The sequence below is a fragment of the Bos taurus genome, chromosome 29 (assembly GCF_002263795.3).
Source record: "Bos taurus isolate L1 Dominette 01449 registration number 42190680 breed Hereford chromosome 29, ARS-UCD2.0, whole genome shotgun sequence".
Classification (NCBI taxonomy): Eukaryota; Metazoa; Chordata; class Mammalia; order Artiodactyla; family Bovidae; genus Bos; species Bos taurus.
The window spans coordinates 16,747,776-16,769,043 of record NC_037356.1 but is presented as its reverse complement, the minus strand read 5'-3'; the positions used below and the strand labels follow the sequence as shown (position 1 = coordinate 16,769,043).

General features: G+C 46.0%; 1 protein-coding gene across 8 annotated transcripts in view; it reads right to left on the bottom strand.

Moving 5' to 3' along the window:
- TENM4 (teneurin transmembrane protein 4) overlaps window positions 1-21,268 on the bottom strand; it is an 851,321-nt gene that overhangs the window by 634,985 nt on the left and 195,068 nt on the right. The window contains exon 1 of one of the 8 annotated variants that reach the window (XM_024987527.2): window positions 9,588-10,007. The exons of the other annotated variants lie outside the window; for them this stretch is intronic. The gene's annotated coding sequence lies outside the window, so the exon portion shown is untranslated. Of the gene's footprint in view, window positions 1-9,587; window positions 10,008-21,268 lie in introns of those variants that run through there. 8 annotated transcript variants of the gene reach the window in all.

Below are 21,268 nucleotides of genomic sequence, written 5' to 3'. Positions count from 1 at the left end.
CTGACTCCATGTGCCCTCTTGTCCTGCCCATGCAGGATGGCCACTCCCTCCTAAAACATCACTATCTCTGTTTCCAGTATCAGGCTCATGATAGTTGCCAAACTGTAAATGAATGAATGAATGAATGAATGAATAAGTGAATAAGTGAATGACTGAACTCCTGCCTGTAATAAACCCTTATCACAAGGCTGTAATGACTGTTAACTCATCTGTCTTCTTCAAAGACCTATGATTTCACCCGTACCTAGGGCTTCTACAATGCGGGAGACTTGGGTTCAATCCCTGGGTTGGGAAGATCTCCTGGAGAAGGAAACGGCAACCCACTGCAGAATTCTTGCCTGGAAAATCCCATGGATGGAGGAACCTGGTAGGTTACAGTCCATGGGGTCACAAAGCTTCGGACATGACTGAGAGAGTTCACTTTCACTTTCACTCACTCAGGGCTCCTGTGCTAGGTTCTTGTTCTGGACATAGGATAAAATGATTGGGATGAAATGCTCTAAAAAGTGCAGTGACACCCAGTATAAGACCTTGGAGCTGACCCTGGGGGATCTGCAGGACACGTACAGCTGATGCTGACCAGCTCGGCCACAGGAAGCAAGGTGCTGGACATGCAAGGGTCACAGGACTTTGAGCTCCAGAGCCACCAACAGCTCCTGGTGGAGGGGACAGGACTGTTCAGGCCCCTTTGGGCCAGGTCTAGGTTGAGGTTCAGACCCAGAGGTGGTTCAATCTGTTCGCTTTTTTATCATTTGTATCATTTCTAAACCCCACTAGATCAGGTCTGTCCCATAGACCTCTCTGCAGAGACAGCATGTTTTACACACCTGTACTAATACAGTACTAGTAACATGAAGACTAAAATAGTGGAGATGTGGCTCATGCAATCCAGGAATGAAGTTTTTATTTTAATTTAATGAACTTAAAATAGCCTGGGTGGCTAGTGGCTACCATGCTGGACAGCACAGGTCTGGACCTTTAATACATATAGCATGCCTGAGAAGACCCACACCTGACTTCATGATCACACACTTCCGACCTCACACCATATACGAGGTCGGACACAGGAGCACTGCCTCCTGCTGTGTTAGCAAGCCTAGATCCTCCTTGATCCCGTCTCCAGCTCTGGCGTCAGAAACCTGTGCTCTGGTCTCAGTTCTGCCTCTGACAAGCTATGGACATGTTGTTGGGACTCTGAGCCTCAACTTCCTCATCTTGCAAATTCATGTGGTTGGGGAAAAAGAGGAGAATGTGTATGGCAACTAGCTGGCCCACAGAGGGCACTCCGCAAGCACTGGTGCCCTCCTCTGGCCCTCTCCTCCACCCAGCTCCTCAACCCTGCTCTTGATTCTGATGGGTCCCATTATCTGGATGGTTGAGATTCAAGGACTCTCAACCATGCGATGGTTCCCCCAGAGTCCACCCTGCCTTTTCCCCCTGGATGTGGCTTGGGTCTGAGCCCTTAGCCCACCCTCAGTGCCCCCTTGCACCCCACACCACTGACCCCTGAGAAGAGCTCTCCCCTCTTCCCACGGGGTCTGGGGGCCAGGCCAGAAATACACAGGCAGAGAGGGAGCTGTGGGCACAGAATATGGTGGCTTACACATTTTGTTTGGATTGTTTGTTTTTTTTTTCCTTTAGGAGGAGGGATGTTATGGGTTTGGGGATGAAACTGTTTAAAAAGCACAGATCTTGACAAAGCAAAGCCAGTGCCTTCTTCCTCCACAGCCTCTCAAATTTCTTCCCCGACCCCCAGAGACAAATCCTGGGGCAGCCTTCTGTGTCTCTGAAGAGAGATGTTATGCTGCCAACGTTTGCTTTCTTATAACCTCTGGATGGATGAAAGTTAGTCACATGCATGGTCCGTGGAGACGCCAAAGGGGGCTGTGAGGAACGTGAGATCACAGCCCAGCAAGGGTTTCCTTACATTTGGAAAAAAACAGCCTTCAGGATAGACTACTTTTTCTCGAGGCAGAGACAGTGTGATGGAAGGAAAAAGCCTCAGAGGTGGGAATCTGAAGTTCTAATGGTCTGTGAATATCCAGATGTGCCAGGTACCAAGCTTGCGTCTTCCTACACAGGGTGGGTCCCAGCTCTGCACTTGATCTGGGAAAGTCTTAGGGGCTCAGTTTTCTCATCCATAAAATGGGGCCAATAATGAGCCTGCATTACAGGGCTGCTGTGAGAGAGCCCCGGAGAGGCTAGAAGTTGTAAAGTGCCGTGACACACACCATTTATGGGAGGTTTCCCATGGTCTTCCATGAGCTCTATTCACAGCCACCAGCCCTGACCTTTCTTTGAAAATTACCAGATTCAACAAAAAACATCTGGCTGAAGACAAGGAGCCCCCCAGGAAGTGGATGTCAGCCCTGACGATTAAATTACTAACTCCCCCCACCCCACCTAGAACCGAAGGCAAATTTTCTAAGTGTAAACGGCTCCTTCCACCCATTTCTCCCAATGCTTTGAAGATCAGTCTCTTTCCCACCACTATTTCCTCACTATAGCAAGAAGAGATGCTTCGGAAATGAGACCTCAAGATGCAACCCTGAAAACAATTTCAAAAGGAATGTGTGACACGGCGAGTGGTCTTACAGCTTGGAGAAGCAGCATGATGCATGAGGTTTAAAGAGAGGGAGAGGTTTAGGTTCAAATCCCAGCTGAGTTCTAGGTTGGCTGGGTGATCTTGGCCAAGTTACTTAACATCTCTGAGCCTTTTAAGTTGCTGAGCTGTAAAATGCAGATAAAGATAACTACATAAAGATAACTACACGGAAGAGCATTCTGGAAGAATACGTTGCGGGTGCGGTGATACCTAAAGGTGACTAAGGTATGAAGCGCTTAATAAATATTCACTGAATTGAGATGAATCGCATCAGTGCACACTGTTCTCGCCTCCTCGCTTCTCCCAACACCTCTGGTGAAAGCTCAGCTTTTTTGAGCTCTCCCTGCCCCACCCGCCCAGAGCAACATTCTTTTCCAACGACTCAGTGGCAAAAGGAAGATGGAGAGCATTTGGCCAGAACGCCGACCTCATTAACTCCCTCGTCTCTCCATCTGTTATCTATCAGGAGCCCTGTGCACGGAGGCAGGTGACCAATAAAAGCCCTCCTGTTTCCCTTTGTCTCCCGGCCAGTGCGTGACAGTGCAAAGCCGTCTACAACCGTGGGCCCCTGTCAGGGCTCGGCTCTGGCCTGTGATTCGTCGCTAGGGTAGGGGTTTTTCTGGGCTCAGGAAAAGAAAGCTAAGTTCACAGCCAACTTGGAGGCAGCAGCCGGGCCCAGCTGGCCTCCTCTGTAGGTCAAGAGAGAGTCTGAAAACCAGCAAATGACACTGCAAACATGGTGGAGTAGGGAGGTCATTACTCACAGCACTGGGATCTCTGATTTAAATGAACCAGTTCTTTATTCCTCTGGGGCATTGAAAACATTACTTGATTTATAAAAGGGAGAGCTGCACTCTAGTTTTTCAGGAACCTTAAGTTTGCAGAAAGTAAGTTACCGGGGGTTCATGCAGACGGTAAATGCTCAACAAATGTGAGCTGTTATTACATCAAACATTTGCTGAGGATTTTATGCCTGTTGCTGGCTAGACACCGGTTTGGCTCTGAGTTTCCTGGTGTCCAGTGGGAAACAGCAAACACGATCAATTTCACAATTGCCAGTGTCTACAAGTGTGCATACAATACTACCAGGATGAGTGCAACCATTATTGCTGTTATTGAGTTGCTAAATCGTGTCTGACTCTTTGCAACTCCATGGACTCTAGCCCAGAGGCTCCTCTGTCCATGGAATTTCCCAGGCAAAAATACTGGAGCGGGTTGCCATTTCCTTCTCCAGGAGATCTTCCTGACCCAGGGATAGAGCTCACATCTCCAGCATTGACAGGAGGGTTCCTTACCACTGAGCTACCTGGGAATCGAGTACAAGCTTGACGGGCACTGAAATCAGAGAAATATTCCCCACAGGTCTTCATAGGACAGACGCTGTTGACTATGAAGAAGATGGTGTTCAGGAATAGCCCTTCAGGAAAATGCAGGGACCTGCTTCCTCAAACTTCCTGCAGCTTTTATTTATCCATATCTGACTGCATTGCTACCCTTCTCTCCCAGATTCAGGAGCAGCAACTAAAAAGTGGAATGGTTGCTTCGCATCCCAAGCTACTAGCACCCAGCATCCCTCTTTTGGCCTTCGTGTTTTGTCAGTAAAGAAATTAGAGTCTTATTAATCAACCAATCAGTCAAATAAGCCTCATTACCATTAAAGAAGAGAAAGTAAGCTTTATTTATGCAATTATAAGGCATTTAAAAAACAAAGAGATTATTATTAATACTTGAGCCTGGCAATCTTCCCAGAGTGGTAAACTGGCAAGGGCTTTGTTCTTGAAGAGGCAACACAGCAGTTACAGATTCCTGCCTCCCCTGCTCCAAGCTGCTGATGTGCGGGATGCCTCTTGAATATTCAGGAAGGTTCTGAGGGCCCCTTTGCCTTCAGTGCTGTTTGGGGAAAACAGCAGTGGGTTGCAAGTTAGGAGGATGGTGTATTTTATGAGTCTGGCCAAAACAAACTGCCTCTCTGGGCTGTGGTTTTCCAGCAGTAGCATGTTAGAACTAAAGTAACTGGTAGAGCTTTAAAAAAGACTCAGTCTCCAGTCCATGTCAGACCAACTGAATCAGAATCCCTGAGGGTTGTTATTGTTCAGTCGGGTCCGACTCTTTGTGACCCCATAGACTGCAGTGCACCAAGCTTCCCTGTCCTTGACTATCTCCTAGAGATTGCTCAAACTCACATCCATTGAGTCGATGATGCCATTCAACCATCTCATTCTCTGTTATCCCCGTCTTCTCCTGCCCTCAATCTTTCCCAGCATCAGGGTCTTTTCCAATGAGTTGGCTCTTTGAATCAGGCGGCCAAGGTATTGGAGCTTCAGTTTCAGCATCAGTCCTTCCAATGAAAATTCAGGGTTGACTTCCTTTAGGATTGACTGGTTTGATTTCCTTGCTGTCCAAGGCACTCTCAAGAGTCTTCTCCAGCACCACAGTTCAAAAGCATCAGTTCCTCAGTGCTCAGCCTTTTTTTATGGTCCAACTCTTACATCCGTACGTGATTACTAGAAAAACTATAACTTTGACTATACCAGCCTTTGTTGCCAAAGTGATGTCTCCTCTTGTTGAAACACTGTCTAGGTAGGAAATGGTGTATTTAACAAGAGAACCAGATGATTCTAGACTGCAAGTGGGAATGACCAACCATGACCTGTGGTTCTCTATGTCTATCCTACCTTTGGTATCATCAATGCTTGGAATTTCTTAGAGATTTCTCATCCAGAGTTCTGAGACACAAATACCTTCAGTGGGTCTACAGGTAACCTGATGAGTGATGAAGGCCAGGTATGTGAAAAAGCCACAGACAGCCCACAGGCCGCGGTTTGAAATCCCTGGTAAATGGACAGACCTCAGGTCCCTATAAATGGCCAATTCACTGGCCTGGGAGTCACAAAACTGCTTGCTGGTGACCATACTACGCCTTGTTTGACTTCCTATCAGAAGCCCCAGGTGCAGAAGGGACATTCAAGAAATGCTGTGTGCACAAGTGGGCCTGTGAACAGTGGCATACGATGGGAATGGGCGGGCCCCGGATGCTCCTTAATTCCTGAGGTTCGCACTGTGTACTGAGCTAAGAAGTGTAGGTGTCTAGTATGTATCCATGTTTCCCTGTGCATGCTTTTTTCCCAACATTTTCCTCCCACCAATAAACTTTATCCTTCTCTCTTCTCCTCCTCTCCTAGAAGGATGCTAACATGCGGAGTCGGGAGGGAGTGGGGAGTTGGGAGGGAGTAGGGATTTGGATAACAATCTAGCCTTTCTCAAGCACTGGGAGGATAGACCATCTATAGCCATCTCCAACCTACTGGCAAGGTATTTCCTTGCAAATGACCAGAACAACTGTCTCAGCTCCCTTCCCAAAAGATTTCCTCTGTCTGGATACCTCTCTCAGTTCCCACTCAGAAAACTCTTACTCATCCTTCAAGACCCAGGTCAAATGCTGCCTCCTCTGTGAAGCATTCCTGGTCTCCCACCTGGAGTCAGGGTTGCCACTCCCCACTTGCTTCTCTTGGCACGCAGTTCCTACTGCTGTAGGGACACTTCTCCCAAGAACAATCATGATCTTCTGACTGGCTGGTCTCCTGCATAATACTTCTTGAGTGCCGGGTTGGTCTACGCTTCTGCGTGTTCCCATGGTCTGACTCGAGATCTGACACATGGTGAATAAATGCTGGATGACTGAATTGATCTTCTGTGTCAGCAGGAAGTATTTTCTTTCACTTGTTTATCCCCTCATCAAATAACTTCCTGAGCACCTACCATGTAGCAAGCATACCGAGCACAGTCTAGGCCCAGACAACATAGCAATGCATCAAACAGACAGAAATGTCTGCTCCCATGAGCTTCCATGCTACTGCTGTGAAGTGCTTTGCATCACTAATGCCCAGATGTTCGATAAATACTCATAAATGTTGCTGCTGGAGAAGAAGAATTAATGCAGGGGAGGGAGTTAAATTCCTGTGCCCCAGAGTCCATCCTTCTGAAAGGCACAGGCCCTTATATTTGCTACTGGTCTCACCAGAGACTTCCTTAACAGTCTTTACAGCCTTCCACTTATGCTATGTACTAAAGAGTTTAGGAGGTGCAGTTACAGGGTGACAGCAGGTATTTATTGGTTCTGATGGAGACAGAGGAGGTTCTGAATTGACCAAAGCACAGCTTTCCCCTTTCTTACAAGCACAAAGAAATGAGCAAGAAGACTGGTAAGTCTTTCAGAATCATTTACAAAGAGTAACCATTAAAAAAAAATAAAACACTGAAGCCTTCGTTAAACAAAGGCTTTCTGCCTTTCAATACCACAGTTTTGAAGAGGGAGAGACATACATTATGAGAAATATATATATATATATATGTCAAAATATCACATATCACATATACCAGAGTGGGACAAAGGCTCCCATCATTGTAAGTGGGAATTTCCTCTGAGTATCTCATGGGGGCTCAAGCTCAGCCTGTACAGAATGAGTTCTCCATCTCCTCTCTAGCCCCGGATAAGGACCCACCATCTACCTAGTCATGTCAGCCAGAAACCAGGAGCCACTTATTTCACCTTCTACCCATACATGTGCAGAATCAATCACTGGATTTTGTCAGTTCTGATTCCTCCACGCGTCTTGCCAGTCACTGCCAGCACCAGTGTCTAGCCACCACCATCTCATCCCTGAGCTACTGCAAGGCCTTCTCACCAACCTCCATCAGTCTACTCTGGACACGGCCCCCTCTCCCACCCCACCCCCAGTGTTCTATGGAGGACACCCACCCTGTTCAAAGCCAAAGATGAATGTCCCAACATGAGGAGAATGTCAGAAACACCTCACTGCCCAACCCACAGCCCTGATTCTGAGAGCTGGGAGGATGAAGGTTGAGGCTGGGTAAGGCGGGATGGAGTGTAGGGAGTAAGTTCTGGAGACAGACACACCTGGCTTCAAATCTCAGACCTCCCACTGCCTTGCTTTGTGACCTAGAACACATTAACATCTTTGGTTAAACATCTTTAGTCCTTGGTTTCCTAGTCTGTAAAAAGGGTTAATGACACTGAGCTGTGTGGCATAGGCTCTCTTGGCCTAAATACTACATACCATAGAGAAAAAAATGATGTAAGTTGTGTATAGTGCTTGCACATAATAAATTCTTGGTAATTGGTAGTTAGCTATAAAGATTATTTTCAGATAGTATGCCTTTTTCTTCTTAGTGAAAACAGCAATTTCTGTGGAATCCTGGTTCTGCTCCACGTGAAACCCTTCATTACTGGAAAGGCCCAGATGCCTATATATAACCTCTAAATTGACCACATTTTTGTGTGGAAATAATCTAACTCTCTTCTAGTGTAAAGGAGATGGAAGATCCTTTCTGTTCCTATCATGTGAGTGCCAGGTATCTCTGGCTCTTTTAGGCTTTGAGCCTCTTTCCATTGTTGTAAAGAAGGAAACATAATCAGTTATAAACTTCCCATTGTTCAAGAGAGGAAACACAATGTTTAGGAAAAGCACTGGTATTAACACCAGAGAGAACATTTGCCCTCTGAACTAAAAAAGAGAGAATGTGGGATAACACAGTTTTCCCCTAAGCTGGATCATAACTATACCAGGTTTTGTGGGCTATCTGATCTCTGTTGCAACAACTTAACTCTGCCATTATGGCATAAAAGCTGCTGCACAGACAATATGTAAACACAAGAATATGGCTGTGTTTATGTGTTTCAATAAAACTTTATTTATAAAAACAGGCAGCTGGCCCCTGGGCTGCAGTTCATTGACCCCTGGTGCTATATCATGAACCACATTCCAGCTATCTGATTTTGAACACGTCACTCTCACTCTTTGAACCTTAGTTCAAAACACCAAAAGATGGAAGTTGCTGGCTTGATTGAGAACTAAGTGCACTAAGAGTTAGCCTACCCTCATTTGTGGAATATGTATTTGCAAATTTGCCTACAATTTATTTGTTGTCCCACAACAATACTCATGGTGTTCTTGTGATCATCGTGGGACGACGACAGAATGGGGGAATTTGAGTCTCCTGATGCTTGAGATCCCAGCTGAGGAGGAGCCAGGCAAGGCTCTGTGGTCTAGTTTCTGCTCTCATCCTGTAAACAAGTATCCTTTTCGCGGTCTATTTAGCGCCACATTTTTTACATTTTTGTTGATGATTTTGCTGTTTAAAGTGGCCCCAAGCATGGGGCTGAAGTGCTATTTACTGTTTCTAAGTAAGAAGGCTCTGATGTGCCTTCCGAGAAAATACATACATTAGATAAGCTTCGTTCAGCCATGAGTTACAGCGCTGTTAACTCCGAGTTCAATGTTAATGAATCAACAATATATACTTTAAAAGGCGCTTTGACACAGAAATTTCCATGAAAAAAAGATGATGCGTTGATCAGATGATGAAATGTGACCAGAGGCTCACAGGACCCTAACTACATATGAATATTTCTCTAGGAGAGGTGGTTCAGCATTCCTTCATTCAGTGTTCATGGCTACTTAGAACATGACTGCTGGGAATACTGAGGATCGCCTGTAGAGGAACATGTTGTCCAAAGTAGTGGCTGACAATCATGCTGTTAAGAAACTCTAAATTCATAATAATGCTGTCACTATGCTATTCTTACTAGTGAATCACAAGTCTTATCCTCTTACGCTGCAACAATGTTATTGCTAATTAACCATGCTATGTTAATTCTATTTGTATTATTTAACATGAGAGCTGTATTGTTGTTATTAAGTGGTCGTATCCAAAGTCAGCCAGACAATGTGCTCATGTCTACTTTTTCCCTTGATGTCCCCCAGGCAAAACACCAAAAAGAAACTCTACTGACTGTGTTTCAGGGGCTTCTGCAGGCAGAAAACAGAAATCCGGCTCTCTGGAGCAGCGATTTTGGGTAAAGATCAGAATGGGTGTGTCCAGGAGAAAAACTGGGAGCTGTACCTGGCGGGGGCTAGCATCTGGGGCCTCCTGGAAAAGACAGGCTTCTCCAGGACCTTACCTGCTGGGAGCGCCGAGCAGACTCTGGAAGGCAGCGCCCCTCTCCTTGCTGCCCTAGTTAAAATGCCAGCCTGGTATTTATTTGTTTGCTCCCAGACAGATGCCAATTATGGAGGGCTGGGGAAAGAGACAATGGCCTCCATCTGACTGACAACGGCTGCTGAACAAGGGGCCTCTGTGGCATGTTTAATGAAAAGGCCACTGTGTTTCTATTGCATCTATTTGATTTTAGAGTGTCGTTTATAAAAACAGTTCAACCAGCAGGATTAACTGCTTCTGGGTTTTCTCTCCTCCCGGCAGCTCCGTGGGAGCCCCCTCTCCCCTCTTACCTTCCCTCCTCTCTGCCCAGCAGGTTCCCTTCCAGACATTCACAGGCCTCATGGGGAGCGCCAAGGGCTGCACACAGCCCACCAGGCCAGGCTTCCCCTGTGGCTCCTGGACTCGTCCCCTCCTCGCCCCCTCTGCCCAGCACCACCTCTAGACGGGCCACCTGCAAGAGCCTCTCTAGTCTGCTTCCCACAGTTGCGCATGATCCAGAAGCTTCCTTCCCCTACGAGGCTTTCAGAAGCCAGTAGGGGCCATTTTGGGGTTCTAAGCAACAAGTCAGGGAATGTAACTGGTGCTTAGGGCTTAGAGGCGAGCGTGCCACAGAATGTGCTATCCAAAATGACCCCTCGATGATTTCATTCCCTTTGCCGCTTTAGAGCCAAAGTGATTTAGTTTCTCATCCCACAATCTAATTACCAACTCGCACAGTATATGAATTATATCCAAATAAATCTGCTATATACATTTTGAAAATCCAGTGACCACAATTCCCTACTCAAAACTCTTAAATGACTTGGTGTCACCACATAGAGCAAACGCTTCAAGTTCTAGGCCGTCTAACCCCTCCAGTTATCTCTTTTCACTGCTCCCCACTGATCATGGTCCCCATCCCCACTCCCACACCCCCATCGCTTAGATTCTAGCTCTGCCTGCTGTTTCCAGTCTCTCTCTCTTCCAGCGCACCTCCTCCCCAGACAAATGCCTCCCCATCCTTCAAGGCTCTCTTTCGACATCACGCGCTACAGGAAGCTGGCCACGACTCCTCCAAGCCTCAGGCTACCTCTCTCTGCCCCCTTTGTATCATCTGTATAATTGGCAGGGCAGTTACCCTACTAGACAGCCCCAGGCAGAAACAGGTGGGATTCAGTGCCCAGCAGAGAGCCAGGTTTTCAGAAGCAGCCCATCAGGAGAGAAAACAGCATCCCACACCCTCTAACAGAAGCAGTTCTGCCTCTACAGCATCCCCCGCCACCGCCCCTAATGGAAGCAGTTCTGCCTCTACAGCATCCCCCGCCACCGCCCCTAATGGAAGCAGTTCTGCCTCTTCCTGTTGTGTGTGTTCAGACTTCATGAGCGAGTTCGTTTGACAAGAACTTCCACTGTCACCAACATTTTGGAAATCCCTCAAGTCACTGAGTTCATCTAATGTGGAAACTGAGGCACTGAGATCTCATGACGGAGTTGGGTCAGTCCGAGGATAAAAAGCCTGCAGGTAACTGTACATCTCACTGGCCAGGGAGGACCCTGAGGTCTGGAGTGAGAGAAAGCTGGAAGGGGAAGGTTCAGACAGCCCTCAACAGCACCTATTCTGACCCATAGGGTTAATTCCTTCCCAAGAAGACTCATGCCTTGGAAGAGGCCAAGGAATGTTGACCATGAAGACATGTTTATGCTTGTAGACCTTTCTCGTATCTTTCCAAAGGACTTCAGAGATGGAAGTCACTTGCTCCTGATTCTCGTGTGCCTGTGCATTTATCTGTACTTTCCACACCATTCCAGAGTGTTCTACTAACTGGCCCTTTATCTGTAAGAGACCATGGCCTCTGTCTGGGGAAGAGAGGATGAACTGTGTTCACATTTATCCCCGGAGGGACACTGAGCCTGCTGAGGGCCACCTCCTCATCTTATCATGGGGACCCCAGGTAGAGCCTACCAAGGGCCCTGCCCGAGGTGCCCACCGTTCAATGTGGAGCTGGGTGGAACCTAAGTCTTCAGACTTTCCCTGCTCACCCGCAAGTCCTGGACTTGCCGATTGGCACCAGCATGGGCTCCTAGCACACAAGGTCCCACCCTGGGCTGGGAGCAGAGGGAGTGTGGTGTGCAACCTGGTACTGCCTCTTGGGGAAGACCACCTGGGAACTACGCCCCCTGGCCCAGGAAAGGGGAGCAGGGAGGCACATACATATTCACTGTGTACTGAGCGCTGACTATGGACCATGGACCTTGTCTCATATACATGTGTGAGCACATACACACACACACACACACACACACACACACACACCACAGCCTAGTGCCCAGCAGTACCATAACACAGGTTATCTCATGTGGTTCTCATAACAACTCCAGGAAGTAGCGAGTTCTGTTCCCATTTTCCAGATGACAAAACCAAGGCCAAGAGTAAATGGCCAAATAGGAGTTTTCAGACTCAAGTCTTCATGACTCCAAAGTCTGGGTGCTTTTAACACCACCTGCATCCCTGGCCTTCTGGGCTGACTCACTCCGTCCTGAGCCTCGCTCCACAGCCACATAAGGTCCAGCTGGCGCAAGTCTGGTCCCATTTGGTAACTGCTCCCTGAGAGCTGACTGTATGTGAGCCCCACCCCAGGGCCATGGGGACAGAGATAATTAAGTCCCTCCCGAAGTGGCAGCCTTCCTTTCAGCAGGAAGTGCTGTGTCCTAGGGAAGAGTGCAAGACTTTTGAAAAGACTTCTCAAAAGAAACTAGCATCTACTGCATGCCTATTGTATGCTAGACATGTTCTGAAGGCTTTTTATTGATTCTTCATAGTGGCACCGTGGAGATGTTCTCTTGTTATTCCCCATATTACAGTCAGAGGGATTTGAGACTCAAAGTGATTTTCTCATCTGTCCATGGGCACGCTGTTGTGAGGATGAGGGCTTGGCCAGGTCAGCCTGAAGACCAAGTCTGTGCTAGACTCATCCTTGCATTATGCCCAAGGGTACAGAAAAGCTTCTTGGGAGCAGCAGCTTTCTAGCCCCAATAGTATCCCAGGCTCTTTCTTCCATGACTCCTCACAAAAGCAAAGATAACTTGCTAAAGATTTTAAAAGTTCCACCCTGGTTTTGGTCCCAAGAAATGTTCCCCTCTGGCATGCCGTAGGCACTGTCTGCCCATTCCCTGGCCCAGCCCCTATCCACTCCCTGGATTCTCCCATCTCCCTCACCCTGCAAGGTCCAGATCACCCCCAGACCTTCTGGAGTCCTCCCCTCTCCACCTCGTACAAATGATCACCTCCTCCTCTAAACTCCTCTAGCAAGTCTCGGATCTGGGGGTTGGGTAAAAAGGGGGACTCGACTTCTGAATGGTCTAGCATTTATAAGGCATTGGGTTGAGGGGTTCACATGCTATTATTAAAAGATAATCTCACTTTGCTCCCACACTTCTTACTGCAAGAAGCAGGTGTTTACCATGACACAGGAGAGAAAACGAGTCACAGAGAAATGCCATGACTTGCACAAGGTCACTTAACTCGTGAACACCAGAGTGCGAATTACAGGCAGACCTCGGAGATATTGTGGGTTTGGTTCGAGACCACAGCAATAAACTGAATATCGCAACAAAGTGAGCCACACAATTTTTTTTGGTTTCCTAGTGCATATAAAAATTATATTTACACTATATTGTAGTCTATTAAGTGCGCAGTAGCATTATACCCAAAAGATCAATGTACATACCTTAATGAAAAAATACTCTATTGCTGAAAAATGCTAACTATCATCTGAGCCTTCAGCAAGTTATAGTCTTTTTGCTATAGGAACATCAAAGATCATGATCACAGACTCCTTAAAAAAACCAGGAATAAAACTACCAGATGACTCAGCAATCCCACTACTGGGCATATACTCTGAGAAAACCAGAAATGAAAGAGATATGCACCCCAGTGTTCACTGCAGCACTACTTACAATAGCTACGACATGGAAGCAACCTGGATGTCCATCAACAGATGAATGGATACAGAAGTTGTGGTGCATATGCACAATGGAATATTACTCAGCCATAAAAAGGGAGGCATTTGAGTCAGTTCTAATGAGGGGGATGAACTGAGATCCTATTATACAGAGTGAGGTATGTCAGAAAGAGAAAAACAAATATTATATATTAACACATATACATAGAATCTAGAAAGATGGTACTGATAAATCTATTTGCAGGGCTGCAATGGAGATAGAGAACAAACATGTGGACACAGTGGGGTAGAGGGTGGGACAAATTGAGAGAGTAGCATGGAAACATCGACATTGCAATGTGTAAAATAGATAGTCAGTGGGAATTTGCTGTGTGATGCAGGGAGCTCAAACCTGGTGCCCTGGGACAACCTAGAGGGTTGGGATGGGGTGGGGGGTGGGAGGGGGCTTCAAGAGGGAGGGGACATACGTATACCTATGGCTGATTCATGTGGATGTATGGCAGAAACCAACACAATATTGTAAAGCAATTATCCTCCAATTAAAAATAAATAAATTCAAAAAGATCACAATCACAGATGATTCTAACAAGTATAATGATCATGAAAATATCTGAAATATGGCAAGAACTATCAAAATGTGACACAGAGACAGGAAGTGAGGAAGCACGATTAGAAAAGCAGTGCTGATAGTCTTGCTCCAGGCAGGGTTGCCACAAAATTCCAATTTGCCAAGGGTGCAATCCAGTCATCCCTCTGTATCTCTGGGGGATTGGTTCCAGGAACCCCTGGGAACACCAAAATCAAAGTCTACTCAGGTCCCTTATACAATATGGCATAGTATAATGAATACAGTTATAAACTCAAGGATATATTGGCCCTCTATATCCTTGAGTTTCACATCCACAGATTCAACCAACCAACCAATGGAAACATCGGTGGTTGGTTGGTTGATTCCATGGATACAAACGGTACTAATATGGCGAAAGTCACAATATCAGTGAACCACAGAGCTCAAACCCACGTTATCCAAGAGTCACCCATATCTGTGAGCACCACAAAGTGAGGTATATCCATAATCTGTCTGTCTGACCCTCAGGTCCATACTCTTAGTTTATTGTGCTGGCACGGTCCTTTTTCTGTATGTCTGTCCACCCGTGAACAGATGGGGCACTCCTTGAAGGCAGGAAGAGCATCATTGCCTTATCTTCCAAGCCATACATTACCTTTGGCATGTCCCAATACTCTTGCCTGGAAAATCCCATGGACGGAGGAGCCTGCTAGGCTGCAGTCCATGGGGTCGCTAAGAGTCGGACACGACTGAGCGATTTCACTTTAACTCTTCACTTTCGTGCATTGGAGAAGAAAATGGCAACCCACTCCAGTGTTCTTGCCTGGAGAATCCCAGGCACAGGGGAGCCTGCTGGGCTGCCGTCTCTGGGGTCGCACAGAGTCGGACACGATGGAAGCGACTTAGCAGCAGTAATTATTTACTAAAATGTTATCAAAGAAATATTTTAAATGTTTCTATGTCTTCAGTGTTCAGCATAGTACAGTGCCCTACATACTGTAGGTATCTAGTGAAGGATATTTTTTTATTTTCTAACAGTTGATACAAATATTTTATTAGCCGTTAAGCTTAGCATTGATGATTTTGCAGTCCCCAACCCCCACCCACACCCCCACCCACACACATACACTAAGTATAAGACAGTGCTCTTCCTACTAACATTTCATTGCTATTTCAACTTACTTATTATGAAAGTAAAAGTGTTAGTCACTCAGTCACATCTGACTCTTTGTGACACCATGGACTGTAGCCCACCAGCTCCTCTGTCCATGGGATTCTCCAGGCAAGAATACTGGAGTGGGTAACCATTCCCTTCTCCAGGGGATCTTCCCCACCCAGGGATCAAACCCAGGTCTCCCACATTGCAGGCAGATTCTTTACCATCTGAGCCACCACCCTGGTTAACTCCAGACCTAGGTCGAAAGTTAATTCAACTTACTCTGAATTTTGTGCTTAGCCTTTTCTGTGGTCCAGATAACTTTAGAGTCCCAGGCTTATGGAGCAGCGTAATGTGATCAAAATGCATTACTTTTTATATTACATTTGGAAGACCTAAGTGGTTTATAAACCTGATTCTATCTAGTTTGTCTCTCTATACCTTAGTTCTTGAAAAATACAGCACAATCAAGTTCCAACTAAAGCTGTGATGTTCTATGAAATCAGGCAAGAGGATCTGTGAGGTTCTAGGGAAGAGTTTTTTTTTTCTTTCAATGATGGAGATGAGTAAGCATTCTTAACCACAATCCCACATTTGGCAAGATGTGTTCCAGGGCTGTTTCCCAACAGCCCTACAACAATCACCACTATCCTCCTGCAAGGCACAAATTCAAATTGTGAAGCATTAATGAGAAACACCCATTTCAACTGAGGTGCTGGAGAAGACTCTCAAGAGTCCCTTGGACTGCAAGGAGATCAAACCAGTCGATCCTAAAGGAAATCAATTCTGAATATTCATTGGAAGGACTAATGCTGAAGCTCAAATGCTTTGGCCTCCTGATGCAAAGAGCCGATTCACCGGTAAAGACCCAGATGCTAGAAAAGATTGGGGGTAGGAGGAGAAGGGGACAACTGAGGATAAAATGGTTGGATGGCATCAATGGACATGAATCTGAGCAAACTCTGGGAGACAGTGAAGGAAGGGAAGCCTGGCGTGCTACAGTCCATGGCATCGCAGAGTTGGACATGACTGAGTGACTGAACAACAACCACCTATCTCAAAATACTAAGAATAAGCACCCTTAGGGTGCTCCAGAACAATTCTTTCTATACGGGGGCCCTTTTTCCAGAAAGCCGTCTTATGGATGGAAGGCAAGCTTTGAAGAAATGCGTCCAAGGGAAGAAGTGACCCTTCAGAACCATTGTCTTAAACATATTATTTAGAGTTATAAAGGTGACCAGAGGAAGAACTAAAAATGTGATAATACTGATTCCTGATTGCAAGTGCACCCTGGGAGGAGGTGGGAGAGGTGGGGTGTTAGTAAGCTAAGCCTTCACTTAACCCAGCAGGGAGGCAATACATACCCTGTAAAGCTGAAACATCACTCAATAGCAGTTTAAGCAAATGCTATTTAATGATGTGGAAGCAACCACCGAAAGAACTAAAAACAAAAGTACTTCAATGTGGTTGCCTTAGAGGAGGGCAGATGAGGTTAGGGAAGGATTCTGCTTCTCACTACAAGACCTTCTGCACTATCTTAGTTTGTAATCATCCGTAAGGGGATCTTTGACTTTAGAAAATGAAAACAAAATTCTGCTCACCAGGAAGGCGCTGTCCTTTAAAGTCTGGAACCACTCCTGTGCCTCTGTTCAGCCACCTCTCAGCCCCACGGCTTGTGGTGAACAGGATGTGGTGCTAATGGAGAAGAGGGTTTTCGTATATGCTCATGCCAAGGGGGTGCAGGGGGTACAGAGCAATCTTTCTAGACGTGGTGGTGAATGTTCAGAAGTGCACCGCGTTCTTTCAAGAAGTACATTTCCTGAAAACAGTTATGATCTAAACAATCAATAATGAAGTTGGGGAAATAGCCAGGCATCAGAGCTCATTTACAAGGAGAGTAATTGCCAGGTATCACATCTTCGCTAATTGCTTGGAGTAAGGGACCGAGGCAAGCATCTGCAGAAGGGAACCCAATCATAGGGATGGTATGAAAAGTTTAGGTCTAGATGACCTAGGTGTCTGTGTCCTAAGCTGCATGGTTACTTTCAGGCTGGCAGCCAGAGATGGGGCATAGAGAGTGGGACTGGTGCCAGGCTGGACTCAGAAGGCCTGGGTTCTGGCTGTGCCGCTGGCAGTATTGGGCAGTGGGTTCTGAACTGCTTCTAGATGGCCGTGCACACACTGGGTCACTTGGGTCAGCTGGCTTAGCCATCCTCCTCTCCCAGCTTCTGTCTCTTTAGCTGAACACACAAATTTAACAATTTCTACTTCTAGAGTTGCTTTGGGGATTACATGAGTCAACCCGGCAAAAGCACTGGAATTCTGCAACTCCTTCACTTCTTACAATATCCTTAGCTTTATCTTCCCCAGGTTACAATCCTTTAATAACTTCCCATTTCCTGGTGCATTATGTCTCAAAATAAGTGAGCTACAAATCTGGGCCACATATGTGGAATGTTCCAGAAGCCACTCTTTAGAAAAAGTAATACAAAATAACTGTCACTAGTTTTAACAAGATATTGTCTTTAGTGTATAAAGATATTTTATCTAAAACATTATTAAAACATTGTAATTTTAATGTTTATATCAATATAAATAATCAATATATCAATAAAAATTATTAATAAGACATTTTACATTTTTGGTCATGCTAAGCCTCTGAAATCCAGTGTGTATTTCATACAGTCCAGTATGTACTGTACACTTACCATACATCTCAGTTTAGACTACCCACATTCCAAGTACTCAACAGCCTCAGTGGTTTCCGGATAATGGAGATCTAGATCTCTTTTCAGTTTCTCCAATAGGCCACGCATTCTCTGGCCTCATCTCACATGCTCTTCCCTTTGCCTGGAACGTGCCCCCCATTACTCTCAGCTCTTTGCTGGGCCAACTTTCAAATCAGGTCACTTCCTTCGAGAAGTTCCCCATGGCTTCATTAGCCTAGGTAAGGGCCCCTTCTATATGCTTCCACAGCATTCTGTAGAATCCCATTAAAACCCTTCTTAAATGGGTTGAACTTGCTCAGATTTCTTGGACTTTAAGCTCCACATAGATTTTGTTCATCACTGAACCTCTGATGCTTGGGTTGCATGTGTTCATAACAGGCATCCAATAAAATGCAAGTGATTTTGCTTGTTAAAGTAAGCACCCTCCAGACCCTGGACATGGATCCACTCAAGGATGGCCCTAAGAAGCAAAAAGAAACTAGCTTTTAATATATGCATCCCTATGTTTCTAGTAGCATTACTTACAATAGCCAAGATGTGGAAACAACCTAAATGCCCATCAACAGATGAATGGATAAAGATGTGTGTGTGTGTGCATGCACTCGTGTGTGTGTATACACACATATATACACATTGAATACTACTCAGTCATAAAAAGAATGAAACGATGCTATTTGCAGCAACATGGAGGAACCTAGGGATGATCACACTAACTGAAATAAGTCATAAAGACAGAGACAAATACTACATGATATCTCTTATATGTGGAAACTAAACTATGACACACATGAACTTATCTATGAAAGAAAAACAGACTCACAGACATGGAGAACAGACTTGTGGTCACTAAGAGCAGGTAGGGAAGGGCTGGATTGGGAGTTTGGGATTAGCAGATGTAAACTATTATATGTAGAATGGATAAATATTAAGATCCTACTGTATAGAACAAGGAACTATACTCAATATCTCATAATAAACTATAATGGAAAAAATGAAATATATATGTGTGTGTACATATATGTGTAACTGAATCACTCTGCTGTACAGCAGAAATTAACACAACATTGTATATCACCTATAGTTCAACGAAATAAATTAACAACAAAAGAAAGTAGATTTCCTCTCTATACACCTACCAACCTACCCGCAGATCCTAGAGTCAGGTAGTCTTCAGCTCAAATTCTGATTCCACAATTTATTAATAATAAGTCTGTGTTCTGGCCAAGTCCTTTCACCTCTTGGAGCCTCAGCTTTTCCATCTGTAAAGTGGAAAGAGTCACACACTGCTCCAAGAACGCTTGCTTGGAGCATTCTCTTACCCTACCTTGCAAGGTTGTTGCACAGATTAAGCAACTGATGTAAAGTGGTCTAGACTGGCACCAGGAACATGGTAAGTACCTAACACCCAGTTTCATCACACCGAAGATGCTATCAATCACAACTGCTCTGGTCATGAGACACATCATTACTATATGAGCCACTAAGAAAACAGAGACAAACCTCAACCACGAGATCAATTAAACTCTGACATCTCAATTTCAGAGACGGTAAAATGTTAAAGTGCAAGTGTCTTTACATCGAGGACATATGATCAAAGCTTCCCTCTGCTCCTGGAGAGTCCCATGGCAGACAGAACTCTGAGGCAGAAGACGCTAAGCTCTGATTTGTGTCAAATTGCATGGAGTCATGAGACTTGGGCTTCACTCGAGGGTGAGAAATGACTTTTTACTGAGTGCCTGCTATTATTTTAATTCCTCCTCAAAACAGTCTTCTTTGGTATACTGCTCAATTTTAAGAGGACGAAAGAGTAGCTCAGAGAGGGTAAATTACCCAGCAAGCAGGCCCAGCTAGTGCGCTGCAGCCCAGGCCTGTGTTGGCAGAGCCCTGCTGTCTCCAGCCGGCAGAGCTTGTGAGAAAGCCCTGGGCTCCTGAGGCAGAGACGAGCTCCCCAAGCCTTGTCAACAGCATTCTGTTAATGTCCTGTAAAGGCCTAACCTTCCCAAACAAGCTCAGGATCAAACCACCAGATGTTGAGCTTATTAGATTTAATGCCAGGAACAAACCATGCAAACAACAGGTTAAGGAGACCCCTGCAAAGATCTGAGACAGGAGCGGAGCTTGCTGCAGCTTTGTTCTCCAGGGGCTGCAGACTGGCAGAGATAGGGGTTTGCACAGCTCTGCTTGTTCCAGTATCCTGTGGAAGAGAAGAGAGAATGCTTGCCTCCCCGCTCCATGGCCTCTGCATGCCGCAGCATTCTTGTGCGCAGGGAGAAAGGTGAAGGGTCCACAGGGCTGCGATGGCCCGACATGGTAAATCGGAGGTATTGTCAGAAGGGAGGCGCTAGTGTGTGTTTAGGAGTGGGGGGTCACCTGAGGTCATCAGTGCTTGAAACTGACAGGTCAAATGCCAGTGTCTAACTGGTACAGGGGCAGAGGACAAAAAACAGAAGGCTGCAGCTGGCCAGGTGGGACCGGATTTGCTCTTTAATCCCCGAGAGGGTCTTTCGCAGAAGGCATCAGCCTTTTGCTCTTCCAGGCTCGCAGAGGGTGAGATGGATAACAAACGCTGCTCCTGCAGATTGAAGATACAGGGGTTTTGCTCCCTTAATTCCCTTGCCTTTGAAAGTTAAGCCTCTTTCCACTGCATCAACTAAGTCAGGTTGCTGATTTCCTCATCTGAGAAAGTTGAGACTTTATGAGAATTTCTCTGGCCTTTTCTTTGTTTAAAGAAGGTCCTTCCATCCCCATCATATTTTTCCAGAGCCCGTCTCGGGAAATCAGGTAACAGGGGAGTTAGTCTGGCCAAGTGTGCAGGGCAGGGCTCTCCAGGCCACCCATCACACCCGCCTCCCCTCCCATCCTCTGCTGAAACCCCAGAACTGGCAGAGGAGAGATTAGAAACCACTGAGCTGGCACTTGCAGCTGTGGCATTCGATGATTCTGCTATAAATTATGGGAGAAAAAGCCTAACCATGTGAGAGTGGCAGCCTGGTGGAGTAGAAAGATGGCTGGTTTTGGATCACAGAGGAAAGCGGTGTTTTCATCTTAGCTCAGCTGTGATGACCTGCCCTGTGCTTTGCTGTGGGTTCATTCTAGGTACCGCCATTCACGTGGATGTGAGCTTGGCCCAGGGTACTTCCCTCTGTGTCTTCCTACCATTCTCAAGGGAGTCCAGAGCCCACCCACCTCCTTTCTCCCACTTTATCCTGCTTCCCTCTATTCCATATGTTGTGTGTGTGTCAGCTGCTC